The sequence below is a fragment of the Lepeophtheirus salmonis genome, chromosome 4 (genome assembly GCF_016086655.4).
Source record: "Lepeophtheirus salmonis chromosome 4, UVic_Lsal_1.4, whole genome shotgun sequence".
In the NCBI taxonomy this organism is placed as follows: Eukaryota; Metazoa; Arthropoda; class Copepoda; order Siphonostomatoida; family Caligidae; genus Lepeophtheirus; species Lepeophtheirus salmonis.
The window spans coordinates 22,819,129-22,833,577 of NC_052134.2; positions in this window are offsets into that span (position 1 = coordinate 22,819,129).

Genomic DNA, 14,449 nt, shown 5'->3' on the forward strand with positions numbered 1-14,449 from the left:
TTTTTTGAATGATGACGTCACTTTTTAAGGCATCATCTGGCGATCAAATTTGAATTTAAATTACATTTTTTACTGATCTTCATATAACTTGCACGTACGTGGAGATACTTTAGTTAGGGAAAGAGGCGACATGCCGATTAAAATAATACCCAGGCCCAGGAAAACAATTAAATTAATTTTATAGATTAAAACTTTTATATTAAAACTAGAACAATTTTCATCAATGAAATTAAGCCAAGAATATAATTTTGAGCGCAAAATCCAAAACTGATCTCAGTTTTTCTCTGGGTTGTCAGGCCTCCGTAATATTTGAAATTATAGTAATTCGAGACTATTGTTCAGATATATTTTTACCATTAAGACAGTCACCAAATTGAAGTACGATGAATAAAAATTATGTAAAAAAGTCCTTTATGATTATAAAAGAATTTTTTTTAAATTTCTGTATCCTCTTCTGAGCTCGACATATTTCCATTTTTAGGCTGAAAAATGATGAAAAACGACACTCTTCTTGAGACAATTATAATTTATTTATCATTCATACTGATAAGGAGTAACATAGCTAATATTATCGAAAATTAATCCATCATTTGTTTAAGTATACCTATTTAAAAAATTAGGATCTCGAAGGACTAATTCGATTTTCATATTATGGTACCGGAATTTCATCAGAATGGGGGATGGGTCTGGTTGCTGATCCCAAATTTGGATACCCGATATGACTTTAATTTTTATTTGTAAATCCAAATGTATTCACCAGACAGAAATAACAATCAGAAAATGGTCTTTTGGTTCTCGCCAAACCATAAGTACACCAAACGATGTCTTATTCAGTTTTCCTTCGATCCGTCGACTTAATTTTTTTTTACAAGTATCACACACTATGTGAGGTGCCCACGAATGATCTTGATTACCTATTGGCATTTCAAAATAGGGCAAGTAAGTAGGCTTTTTTAAATAATTTATATTCCACCTTTAACCTATAAATGTGAAATGACCACATATAAAGCAAAATAACTTTAGATTATTTGAGCACAAATGATATTGTATAATGATATTATTCTGATCTTATGCAAATGGTGAGAAAATCCGTAGATATAGCAGAGATCACTAAGAAATTTATTGAATAAGAAGATTAAATTAACAAATAATTATAGGTTAGGCACTTCTAGATTATTTTCAAGTCTTGATTGAGATTTTAAATTACCAGTACTTGCAATATTTAAAATTTGTATTTTTATATCTTGCAGAGGAAAAAAATAGTACATATAATGACTAAATATTAATAGTTATTTATTTTCGAATTTTTTGTTTTCAATTACAGGTCTAATATATTAAATAAAGACATGATACAGTAAAACTAAAATAATGGCAATGCTGTTTCAACCATAAGACAACTAAATTTTAACTACTTTTCTTTTTGTTTTGGTGGGTCTTCCTGAAGTTCTTTTTTTTAAAAATATTTGCAGCAGTATTTTTGCACATGACATTATAGAGAATTGTACAAACTTTTTCTAAAATAATCATCCACTCATGTCATTCTTTACACTTCGACAGTTGTAAACATTTTTAAAATTATACACTGTATCTATTTAGAAAAATATCCTCTTCGTGTCGTCTTGAGAATGATGGATTGATGTTTGGAGAACGTTATGACATAGATACTGTGTGTAAAATTTCCTATTGACAGTATGATTATCGAAAGACAATGCAATAACTGTGAAGCCAATTTCCCACGAAGACTTTTTGATATAGTTATATTGGGGAAGAAACCGGTCAAGTTTGTCACTGGTACGAGAGTAACAACGTCCATATAATTTTCTCCCGCAGACTTGATCATGAAAGCGAGGACTGTTTTAGCTGCTTGGTTGTTTTCCTGTCCACAAAAAAATCCCCTAACAAATTCAAATTTTGGCCGTTACTCACGACTTGCCGAGCTTTTGATCCGTGCTTTCAGATACTCGATAATAGAACTGGGAAGCTTCGTTTCAATTGTCAAAGCACTGGATGTTGACTTAAGATATCTTGCGCATGGAATTGAAATAATGTTGGAGGAAAAATTTTCCTCGTAATGAGCTGGACTGACATTCTGCCACATCAGGACAATAGAAAGGAGTGAAGGAGAGTATCTTCTGGCCTTTGGGGACTTGAAGATGAGGATCATTTCTTGAAAAATAAATTATACCTTCGAATATCGTAGATTATGAATGTCTGCAGAATTAGTGTGTAGTAAAATAACTATAAGTTTATTGACCAAATATGGGTTTTATTTTACTCAATTAAGTCCATTATTTAATTGACAATAATGAACAAAATTACAGATAGCTAGTACTATACTTTTCAGCGTGGTAATAACAACTCATATTTATGAAATACGTCCAGTACTACACAGAAATACGTCCAGTATTTGTTCTATACGGTGAGACGGTGTGATGGTTCTAGACTGCAATTCACCACATTCTCAGCCGCTTAAGAAAGATTCATACATAGTCAGTTGAAAGGCAGGCTTTCAGTATTTGGAATTAAGGGTATAGTAGGATGTTCGTGAGAAGCTTCTGCATTTGATTCCTGCTATAAGTGTGAGTCAATTTCGCTTTTCCAGGGTTACTAAACTTTCTCCATTAGCATTATCTGCAGTCTTTCCAATATCTCAAAAATTTCTTATAGCTAGACTATGGAGTGAAACATTAGTTTTCACACCACTCGGTAGACGGACAGGAGCATACTCGGGATTTGTAGATATCAATTCTACCTCGCCCACCGGTGGTTTATATTTACTAAGTCTTACGTGCCGTTTAATTAGTACTCGTCCTGGATTCATTAACCAAGATGGTAGTGTCAGTCCATTAGCAGTATTGAAGAGTCTTTTGTGAGGGGTACAATTTGTAGTAGTACCTAAAAGAGACCTAATTGAGGGTAACGCTTCTGGTAGCACTTTCTCCCATTGATCGGTATTGAGTACGTTTGTCTTTAACGCGAGAGATATAGCTTTCCATATAATGCCATTATAACGTTCCACTTGTCCATTTCCTTTGGGACTCTAAGGTGTGGTCCTACTTGTGGCGATGCCTTTTTGGGTGAGGAAATCTTTGAGCTCCATAGATATAAAAGATGCTCCTCTATCAGAATGAATGTAAGACGGTAATCCCTATACTGAAAACAGATTACCAAGACATTTTATTACGGTAGAGACTGAGAGATCCGAACAACTTAGTTTAAAAAAAGGGGCTCAAGCCTCCCTCAAGTACTCCCTTAAGTAAAAGGGAAACGAGAGTATTCATCGGGCCCTTAAAATTATTAACCAGACTTTCGAAAGGCTTGGTAGCTTTGATTAAAGTACATGTTCAATCTTGATAAAATTTAGGGTTGAGCTCCTGACATTCTAAGAAGTTTTGAGTCATATTCTTTATGTCTTCGATTGAGTAAGGAAGGTTTCTGCCTCTTAAGAAATGAGCCAATCTTGTGATACCGGGATGGCACAGACATTGATGCAAAATTTTTAGTGTTATGATTCAGTATGATAGAACTACAGATTCTAGATAAGTTGTCATGAACTAAGTTTTTCTTTCCGTCTCGGTGGATAATTTCGTGGTAGAAGCAAGCTAATTCTAATCTCCACCGCAGTATCTTTTCGTTCTTGATTTTATTAGTGTGGTGTTGATTGAACGTAAAAGAAACACTTTGTTGTTCGGTGATAAGTTTAAAAGGATACCCTAACAGAAAATGTCTCCATTTTCTGAGAGCTTCTACGATGGCGTATGTTTCTATTTCTATTGAGGAGTGTCCTTGTTCGGCAGTAGAGAATGTGCGGGAGAAGAAGGCAACGGGTCTTCCTTCTTGGGTGAGGGTAGCTCCGATGGCGTAATTCGAGGCGTCAGTCTCTCAGGTGACGCTCTTAGTTGGTTCTATGGCCTTGATGACCGACTTCAATATTTCTACTTTAATCATTTGAAAAACAGCAACCTCTTCCTCAGACAGAGAGTACGTTTGGGCATTGATGAGGGGCTGGACCTTATCAGAGTACCTAGCTCTTCCACGATAAATGTTTCCTTTTCCCTTGAGTAGTGTCTTGATTTATTGCCTATGTGTTTGCTGTCTACCGTTAGAAGGGATAGGGATATTCATAGCTGAGGTCCCAGCGCAGAGGTTCAAAGGAGGCATGTGTCCATCAAAAGGGGGATTATCCTGAGAATGTAGTTGTGCCCTGGGATACAATCACAGCACAACTCCTTTATCACCAGTAGAGTAATATTATCATAAGTTTTGTTTTTATAGGATATCCCCGCAATGCACTTTCCTTTTATTCTCGGCGTTAAGTTAGTGGATGTACCTTTAATAAATAAGAAATAATTTCAGTAGTAATAATTTACGTCAAGCGAATGAACTTGAATTGAAGGATATATTGACAGATGGAGAGAAGAAGGATCTCCACATATTCGGATAATTAGCACTTTGAAGGGTTACAAAATTAGATGGAATGTCTCATTGTGTGGAAGATGTTCTGAATTTGGCTCTTATGGAGTATTCAAAGGAGGGTACGGGGTGATACTTTCCATATAATTTTGTGACCCTTCGAAGTGCTAGTTATCAGAATAACTCGAAAACGTCGAGATCCTTCTCCTTCCCATCCGTCAATATCTCCTCCTCCTTTCCATCCGTCAATATCTGCTTCTCTTCCATTCTTGTTTCCTTCACTTGACGTACCGAAGTTATTTCCTATTTATTAGAAGGTTGCGATAATTGAACTTCAACTATAGCTGTCTCCAATTTCGAGATAGAAAGAGAAAGTGTGATGTGCGGGCAAACTTATACAGGATACCCAAAAGCTGGAACGTTGATGGCTTCGGTTACAGTGTTGATTCTTTCAGAAAATCTTAGACAGTGGGATACACAGCTGTTTTTGTGTTGATTATGATGTATTTTGAATGATAAGTCATCTTCCACTACGAAGCTGGCAGAAATATCAAATCCCTTATCATCTGAATGGATTATTTTGACTAGAGCAACATTTGGAACTTGCAGTAAAGTAAATCTTGAAGACAATGCTTGAGAAGAGAGCTCCATCAAGAGATTTTTTGCTGAGTGGACTGTCTCTTACAACCATTCTTTAATGCTTTGAGCCGTTCGTTTTGTAACTGGAGTCTTCAGCTGGTAGTGAGGCTCTTGTTGGTCTAGGGGTGGGTAGTGGTGGTGATTGGTAGGTAGGAAAATTAGGCTATTGTGATGCAATGACATCCTCTTTCAAACATCTGGAGGATTAAAAATATTGCAAATATACACTTTATGTAATAATATAAACTCATTACCTGAACTGAAGAGATCTCACTTTCTCACGTCTTGTATCCACAGATTTAGCAAATTCGTAGGAGGTTGATCGATAACTAACAACATAGAATGGTAAAATAATTCATATTTGAATGGCAGTAAAAAAGCTTTTTATGTCGCACTAACATGTGTTTCTTTCTTGTCTTCCTTGGTTCTAGCCACACACCTCCTACTTCAAACTTGAGGTATTTCAAGTCATCTCTTTGATAGAGGTTATAATAAACCTTCAAAAGCTCAAATGATGTATTTAGTAAATATGTCATTTTAGCGAATTTAGTCTAATCTTACTAGAATAAGGATAGGCAACAAGAATATGGTTGGGCATGTGCAAAAAATTTATTAAATAAATATCTCTCTCTTTCTATTTATGATGATGCCATTGGGAATAATTTTGGTTATTAATACTACATACATAAATTTAGAAAATACAAATTTGTGGTTACTCAATATTTCTGAAGCGATATTTTACTAAATATGCCAAAAGAAAGTTTTTAAGTTTTATAAATTATTAAGACATAGACGTAACACATGTTAAAATAATATATGTCCTAATATTTTTTAATTTTCATATATTTAATTTAATTAGATAAATATAATGAAAAGAGTCTGTTCAGTGGTTATTTGTAAAAACCCAAGGGGCGTTTTATACGAACGATTCCTGAAAGACTTTGCAAGATTGAAGGCTTGTATTTTGGCTCGTCAAAGAAAATACGAATTGAATACTGATGAAGCCAGTATTTGTGCTCAATTTTAATCATTAGTGTTTGATAATTTATTAAATTTAAAAACTTACTTTAGGTATTATATTTGGTAAAATATTGCTTAAAAAATATAGAGTAACCACTTCTAGGATAATGATATCATTTATTTAAATTTATATTTTTTAAATTAATGTAGTATCAATAACAAAGACTCGTACCAATGACGTCACCATAAATAGAAAGAGAGAGTCCAGTTTGGCCTTTTTGACAGAGTCCTTCTTCCTCTCCAATGTTTTGGACTTGCTAGCTGCGTTGGCAGTGGTCCAGATGACGTCTGACTGCTTTGTATGCCAGAATAGAAATTCGTCTATAATGTGGATTTCTACATAAGCTAGAGAGCTCAGGTTTGTTTTATTTTGTAGCTAATTTTTTATATCGAAATATGAATTATGAATTAATTTCAATTACTCAACCTTCATTAATTATTGAATTAGTAAGTGTTCAGATTTCAATGGACCTGTCGGTATGTAAGAGTAAAAATCACCCTGAAAATTAAAGTGTTCATCTTAAAGTTAATTTGATGTACCGGGCTAACTCAGAGGAAAGATAGACGGATTTTGACGTCATAGAGTATAGCAGCGTTTTTTTACAGTCATAGTTAAGGAAGGCGATATTTAGCTAATCTTGGTGCAGTTGTACTCGATGACGTCACTATTAAAAAGTGTAGGGAAGACAAACATCAGTTATAGTATATCCTTGTATTTTTATTAATCTTGGGTAATCCCAAAAGACAATATACAAAGCATGTGTAGGCAGTGCTCAATTGAGTGCCTCTCAAAATTCTTGAGCGGGAGTGCGCTCATCATTTTAGATAAACCATAAAATTGCTCGAATTTTAACTCATTTATGTATGTTTTTATTACTGTTTCTGCTTCTAACTCTGTTAAGACTCAGGTCTCGGTTCCCCCAGAGACAACGTCAACTCCTTCCTTTGTAGATATACCGTTGGAAAATAAATTTTTATTTTTTGTAAACGAATTTTCCAAACTGAAATATAGTTTTCTTAAATTTTATGTAGTAAATGCACATATGATCTCAAAATTTCTTGGAACCATCAGTTCAAAAACTTTATAAATATTTATACAAGCTCAAACTAATTATCAAACTTAACTGGATAATATTGCTCGAATTATTAAATACATGTCCCTAAAACAGTGGTTCCCAAACTTTTTGTACCCCAAAGCACATCAAAAGACAAAAATAAATTCTGGACCCACCTATTTTAATTAAACCAATCATTTCGATTATCATAAGCTATTGCAGATAATGTTTGGTTGTCACAAATCTTACGGCACACTTGAAATTACAATAAATTGAATTTAATTGCAGTCATAAAGAGTTGTCAAATTCAAATACGAGCGAAAAAATGAGTCCCACTCATTTATAATTGAGCGGGAGTACGCTCATTGCTAAAAAAGAGCAAACATTACGAAATTAATAGCTGAGCAGGAGCACACTCAGGATTTCTTGAACGGACTAATGCTTTGATGATATACATATAATAGACTAGAGGAGCAATGCAGCTTGTACATAGGAATTGTCAACCTTCTTTTGTAGTGCGTTAAAAAGCCGAAAACCAGTCTAACCACTGAATAATATATAAACCGGGATGTAAATCCTATGTGTTTTTTAGTGGGCGTGTAAATTTGTAAGTGGTAGTATAAAGGAGGAATTTTCTTTTCTTTGGCAGTTATCATTATTATTTTATTCCTGAGTCCTTTCCTAAATAGATTCAATTATATTGAAAACCAGTTCAAACATTCGTCTATGCTTATAAAAGATGGAGCATAATCCTGAGGATTTGTTGCAGAACTACACCATGTACACATATGTACACCAACTGAATTTCATTATGAAAAATGCGGCAAATGTAACACTGGGCTCAAGAATACTTTTTTCTAATCTTTCAGACATAGGATTATTTATCCATTCTTAATAAAAACCAGTCGCATTTCGCGGCCATCCACTACTAGGTGGAATTTTAATTTACGTACAATAATCAGCGTTTATGAATATTTTAAACCAATTTTAATAAACTGCATTGAAGAACTACAACAAATGCAAATACAACTATTGTAGAAGCAACAGGTATTTTGAATAATGAAGAATTTCAGGTTTTAATGGGAAGTATTTCATCAGATTATGCTTTATGTAGAAATAATTTAAAACCAAATGCAATATCTAGAATTTCATGTGTCAAAAGTACATGATTATAAAACAAACCTCAAAAGTGCCATTTTAATGTTAAGAAATTAAAAGTACTTTGATAATCGCACACAAACACTCATGACTGAAACCAAGAAAATATGTGAGTGTGTGTTGATATAACGGAGAAATATCCTTTCACTAAGCAATCGGTAGCTGCTTAACTTTTCGACAAAAAGGTTTTGTTAATTTTATGAATAAAATCCCTATGGAAGAGATTAAAGTAAACACTGAGATATATCCCATGATTGAATAGACAGACTTGCACCTGAATTCCAAGTATTCTATAGTAGAAGTGATATGAATAAATATTGCGAGTTAATTGACCTATTAAAGTTTATTTTTGAAAATAATTTTTTAACCTGAGTGCTATGAATCAGGAAAGGTCGAATATACTTTAATTTAAAATAAAATCTCAAAACATGATGAAGTCTTTTATTGGTAAGACCGTGAGCATAGAATATTTGTGTTTATATTTATATATTAAAATTGTAAAACTTGAAAACGAACTGAAAGGTTATTAAACTGAACTGAAAGGAAATTAAAATTAGAAAATAATAAACTAATAAATCTACTATATATAACATAAAAGTATCATATTAAAACCACTGTAAATTTCAGGATTTCAATCCCTCCATATGCCTCAAAGGACCCTAAAAGTACTCAATTTTTCAAAGATATGTTGGGGAAGTGTAGTGTCCCCCCGAGCCCCCCAGCTGTTCCTCTCCCTTCATTCGCCATCCACCCACCCATTTGTTATGTAACAGCGTCGAGCCACCACCGGTTTGATTGGAAGTTATATTTGTAAGTCTGTGTGGGACACAGAGTAGAATTGAGGATTAATATGTATATTTCCTCATCTCAAGACTGCTTGGAGTTGATCTAATAAGCTGCTTTCCTCCGAAACATTATTTAAATTTTCGGGATTGCCAAATAACATATATAAAAGCTAGAAGAGCAGAACTTCTAGCAATGAAATGTGCAAGCAAAAGCAAAGAAAAAATTTATCTACACAAATGCAAAAGTAAAGTGTTGAAATTTATGTATTACACTCTTTTTAATTTGTTAAATAGTCCTCCTATACAAAATTTTATTTATTAAAATATAAATCATTATTTTTAGTCTAATATAATAACCAGATAAGTAGATTTTTTAAAATATCTTTATACAATGATGAAAATCCACTGTAGAATGGCCATGTTAAAAAAAAAAAGAAACGAAAGATCCATAGGGTAGCCCTGACAATTTAAAGAATGTTTTGGAGGAGAGAAAGAATAGTGATCATGACGTTTAATTATATCAGCTACAATCAGCAGTAACAAGAGAGGAAGGAGAAAAGGAAATACAAGGATATTTGCTCTAGAATAACTCCGATGTTGATCACAAATTCTACTTTGAGTCCAAAAATACTTACAACTAATTTAATTTTACCATGAACGCCACTCTTTTTACCTTGTATGATATCAAATGTTTGAGCTATCAGTTTTTCTCTATTACATTCAAGGATTTTGTCTAATTGATCAAGAAGATAAGCCATCTGCTGTTTGATTTTCCGGAGTTAAAAATCCCCAAAAGCGCTCAACAATCTTTTCATTTAGCATGTATCTTAGAACAAAACCCATTTGAGTGTGTTCTGAAGCATCTGTTGTTTCATCTGCCATGGGAGCTACAAAGGAAACATCTTTAATTTATTTCTTGATCTGATCATAGTATATTTTTTGAAAGCAGTCAAGAATTTCATAATGCCACTTCTTTCAAGTCTGTATTTCGGTATGTTGCAAAAGAGGGAGTTCTCTAATCTTTTTTTCTCCCTCGTGTATTAAGTTGATCGAACAACTGATCGATAAGAAGTTTCGTGACGCATAACACGCCGTAAATATATACATCTTTTAAATTATAAATATGATGACTTTTTCTGAAAGAAATTACAAAAAAAAAAAATAATACTCTACCTTGTTCGAGAGGGTTTAAACTATATAAATTAGTATTTTACTTGATTGGAATGGCTGACTCGTGGGAAACAATATATATTTGAATACAAAATATTTGAGTTATAAAGTTCAGATTCATCAAGTTGATCCTGGTTCATTAATGTTAACAGTATGACCGTTTAAAAACAATATTAAAAATCTTATCTTAAATTCTTCACATAATTTAATGACCACGGAGGTAAATCTTGTATTGCTCTCTTTTTAAGTAAAATTGTTAATTTATTATAATTGGTCTGTATCAAGTATCTAAATAAATGGTATTTAAAAAAAGAAGAAAAAAAAATGTTTGGTCTTCACCCATAATGAATATATATACTAAGACTAACTCGCCAATCATCTTCTTCATTTCTTCCATTTTTTAATTCGTATTTTTCTTTTAGTACAATCATTCGTTTTTTGGATTTTTTTGGGTGTATTTTCGACCCGGCAACCAATACATTAAAACAACTTTGAGAGACGGGGAATCGATCTTTTTTATAAAAAAATCAACTTATTACCAAAAAAACAAACTTGCCGTCCGTAGCCAAAGAATTTGGGTTGATCAGACTAAAACATAGCCCTACGCACGTAACTCAGAATTCTGAACAACTCTTATTCGGTATCTCTCTTTATCTATATCATTTTTTGAGATGAATACATTTTTATTATTGTTTTTCTATGCTGGACGAACATGAGACACATACAAAAACTATTTTAATACTATCTAGGATAAAGGAAGGCGATTCTTCTGCTCGGTGAGCTTTTTTCAAGCCGAATTTTCCGAAAAATTCAAAAGGGAGCTTTCCTAGATCTCTTTACAAAACTTATTCCCTAAAATAACAAAATTCGCAACAACGACATGTGTTTAAAACACTTTTAGTTTGTTTCTTCTCAGTTTTCAAGCATTTTTTATCATAAGTTATTTTATTACAATAGTTATAAAATTATAAGACTCAAGTAACAAATACAAATGTTCGTTTTTTATATCTTAAAGTAAATACTTTGTAGTTTTTTTTTTTTTTCCATAATTTACTAAAGTAATGTAAGTTTTTAGTAGTAAATAATGATACTAAAATCGGAATCGTAAATTAAATATTGGTCGAATACAATTCCAGAAAAACACCCTTTTCTCCGATTCCTGATAGTTTTTATAGTGATTTCTGTCAGCAGAACTTTCTAGGAAATATCTATAATATATGATATATAAAGTGGGAGTGGCTTTTTCTAGAAAAACAATTAGAACATGTTTTATTTTATTTTTATAATGCTGCTGTCACTATAACTTATTTTTTGAGAAGGGAACAACTAAGTATACAGTAATAACTAGTGCGTTTGCTCATGAAAGACAGAAAGTAACAATGAAGCTTTGCTCAGGAGTTATAAGTCCTTTTTGGAGTAGAATTGAGGATCGGCATTGGAGTAATTCCATCGTATATTTTCTAGCAAGAAAAGGAATTGGATATGTCTTTATTTTTATAACGGCTATTTGTAGCTGATGAGCTAAAGCGTCATGACACCTAAGCTGCTCTCATCTCAAACATTCTTCAAATTACCAGGGTTAGCATGTTGATTTTGGTTTCTTTTATTTTTAAATACAGGGCAGACATGTTTTATACATCAATAATGATGTAAATCCTGTGAATTTGTTACCTCGCCAGTTTTTTTTTCGGAATTGGTAATGTGAAGAATGAATTTTCTTTCCTGTAGCAGTTGTAATTATTATTTAATTTCTAAGTAGAGAACATCCTTCCTTAGTATATCCCCTATATTCAAAACATTATTCAACATTCGTATATGCTCATAAAAGTAACCTGTAGACAAGGTTTTTACAAAACTTTTTCATTCAACATAGCCACCTTCATTATCAATCACAGCCTTTACGCGTCCCCTGAGGGCTACGCAGGAGTCGATGACAAAGTCCAAATTTGGATGTGAAGTCCTGTTGGTTTCCCTCTCCAATGTGCACCATATGGAAAAGCCCAATGGGTGCAAGTCTAGTGAAGAAGGGGGGGGGGGCATATTTCTTTTGACCAGAATCGAGCCATGTTATCTACGTATAACTTTTGATACTTTTGGTACTCCTCTCTATTTTTTTCATCTTGGCAAACTTAAAAACCAGGCTCCAAGAACACTTAACAATGTCTGTATTCTTCATAACATCAACTTCAGCATATAGAAGATCCGAGATGCGCTGCCTTTTTGCTTGTGACATGCCCATGATGATGAAATGACTTAATGATTAGTATAGTTTTTTTATGGAAATAGAATATCAAAAATAATAATTAAACTTTTTATACTAATGAAAAAATAAGCATTAATGACCAGTCCACGTTTTGCAGCCCTACCCTGTGCATATATGTTTAAATATAATTTTACAATATTTTCCTTGTACTCATATCTACCATATATGTTGAAGGTTCATTCTATAGCAGTAATACATTTTTTACTCACAAAACCATATAACAAGAGTAGTTTCAGTATAATCAGAAACTCCAGTTACTTTAACGTAAATGTGAGTGTCTCTCACATCCATATTTGCCTTGTTTAAGCTACACTAACTTTTTTGAAGTATATAAAATTATAATTACCCGGCGAGCATAAAAAGTTTTTAAAACCTTTACAAAATGCTTATATTTTTGCTACCAGATCTTTGTCACAATGAAACATTTTTTCCCTGCTAGGTCTATGTCCTCATGTAACGTTCTGAACCTGTTTTTATTCGGTCCGCTATGTCTTTACTGCTCACTCAATTGTTTATACTATTTCAAAATAAAACGGTACTTCTTCTTTTCTTTTTCCATACATTATGGCCAAGTAATAGTTTATGATACCGTTGTCCTGGCATTGTAGGGATAAAATACTCATTACAGTTTATTTATTTATCGTATAATTCCTGCATGGAGTATGGACTCTTAGTGTGCTGATACGCATGAATCAGCTGAAGGATAGACCAGATTTAATTCAAAATTAGCACACATATATAGGTATGTTGTGTTTCATTGTGGCATGTCTAAGTCAAACCAACTCTAAATAATTTAGTCAAAAGCAAGAATCAGTCTCCCCCTACCGGAAATTCCTTATTTAATATGCTTCATGCCTTTTTTTAATGAACTGTACAAAATATCAACTTATTAGACTTTTTATGCATATAATTATGTCTCGAATTGTATATGATCTTAACACGTGTGATATTTTTTATTTATTTTGCAATCTGGAAAAGTGTTTTTTATTTTCCAAGGCTTCTCTTTATTCTTTAATTCTTGTGAAAGGAACCCTTAAGTCCAAAAACTACGTGAGCTCATGATTAATGAAGAGTTAAACTCAAGATTTATTCAGAAGACATAAGTGTACGTCCTTGTTGGACTCAGAGTAGAATTGAGCATCTAGATTTGAGTAATTTCAGCATAACAGTCCTTGCAATTACGGGGGATGGGATTTATGATTATTATGTTCTTTTCATAGTTGCTCACAGCTAAGCTGCTCTACTCTAAAACATTCTTCAAATCGTCCGGATTACCCCGTCCATTTCCAAGGGCGTCCCCAGGATTATATATATATATATATTTTTTTTTTTTTTGGGGGTGTTGATTTTTGGATTCGTTTTGAAAAAACAAAAATCCAAAAATTAACATTTTTGAAAAAAAATTGAAAAAGTAAATCATTTGGAAAAATTTGTTTAAAAATTAAATTTTAAATAGTAACAGAAAACTAAATTTTTTGAAAACAAATTCATTTATAAATTTTTGGGAAAATAATTTCAAAAATACAAGGATATTTAGAAAAAATTAAATTTTTTCGAAAGAAAATTCAAAATTAATTTTCAAATATTAAATTTAAAAAAAAATTATAAAATCAACAGCTATTCACAAAAAAGAATAAAAAAAAAAATCAAATATTTAATTTATTTTGAAAAAACATTTCAAAAATTAAATTTAAGTATTAAATTTTCGTATAAAAAGCAAAAAATACTTAATATGGGGGTAGGTTACAGCCCCTCCAGCCCCCCTGTGGATGTCCCTGATTTTCGGTCTTTTTTATTTTTACAAACCCCCATGTCATTTTTTATAAAACTCTGCCAATGTATTATAAATGTTAAATACCTTGGTAGTAAGTTGACGCTAACAAAAAAGGAGAAGAAGGATACGTTTTGTAATACATAATATTATGTACCTTACCACCCTATCAGCT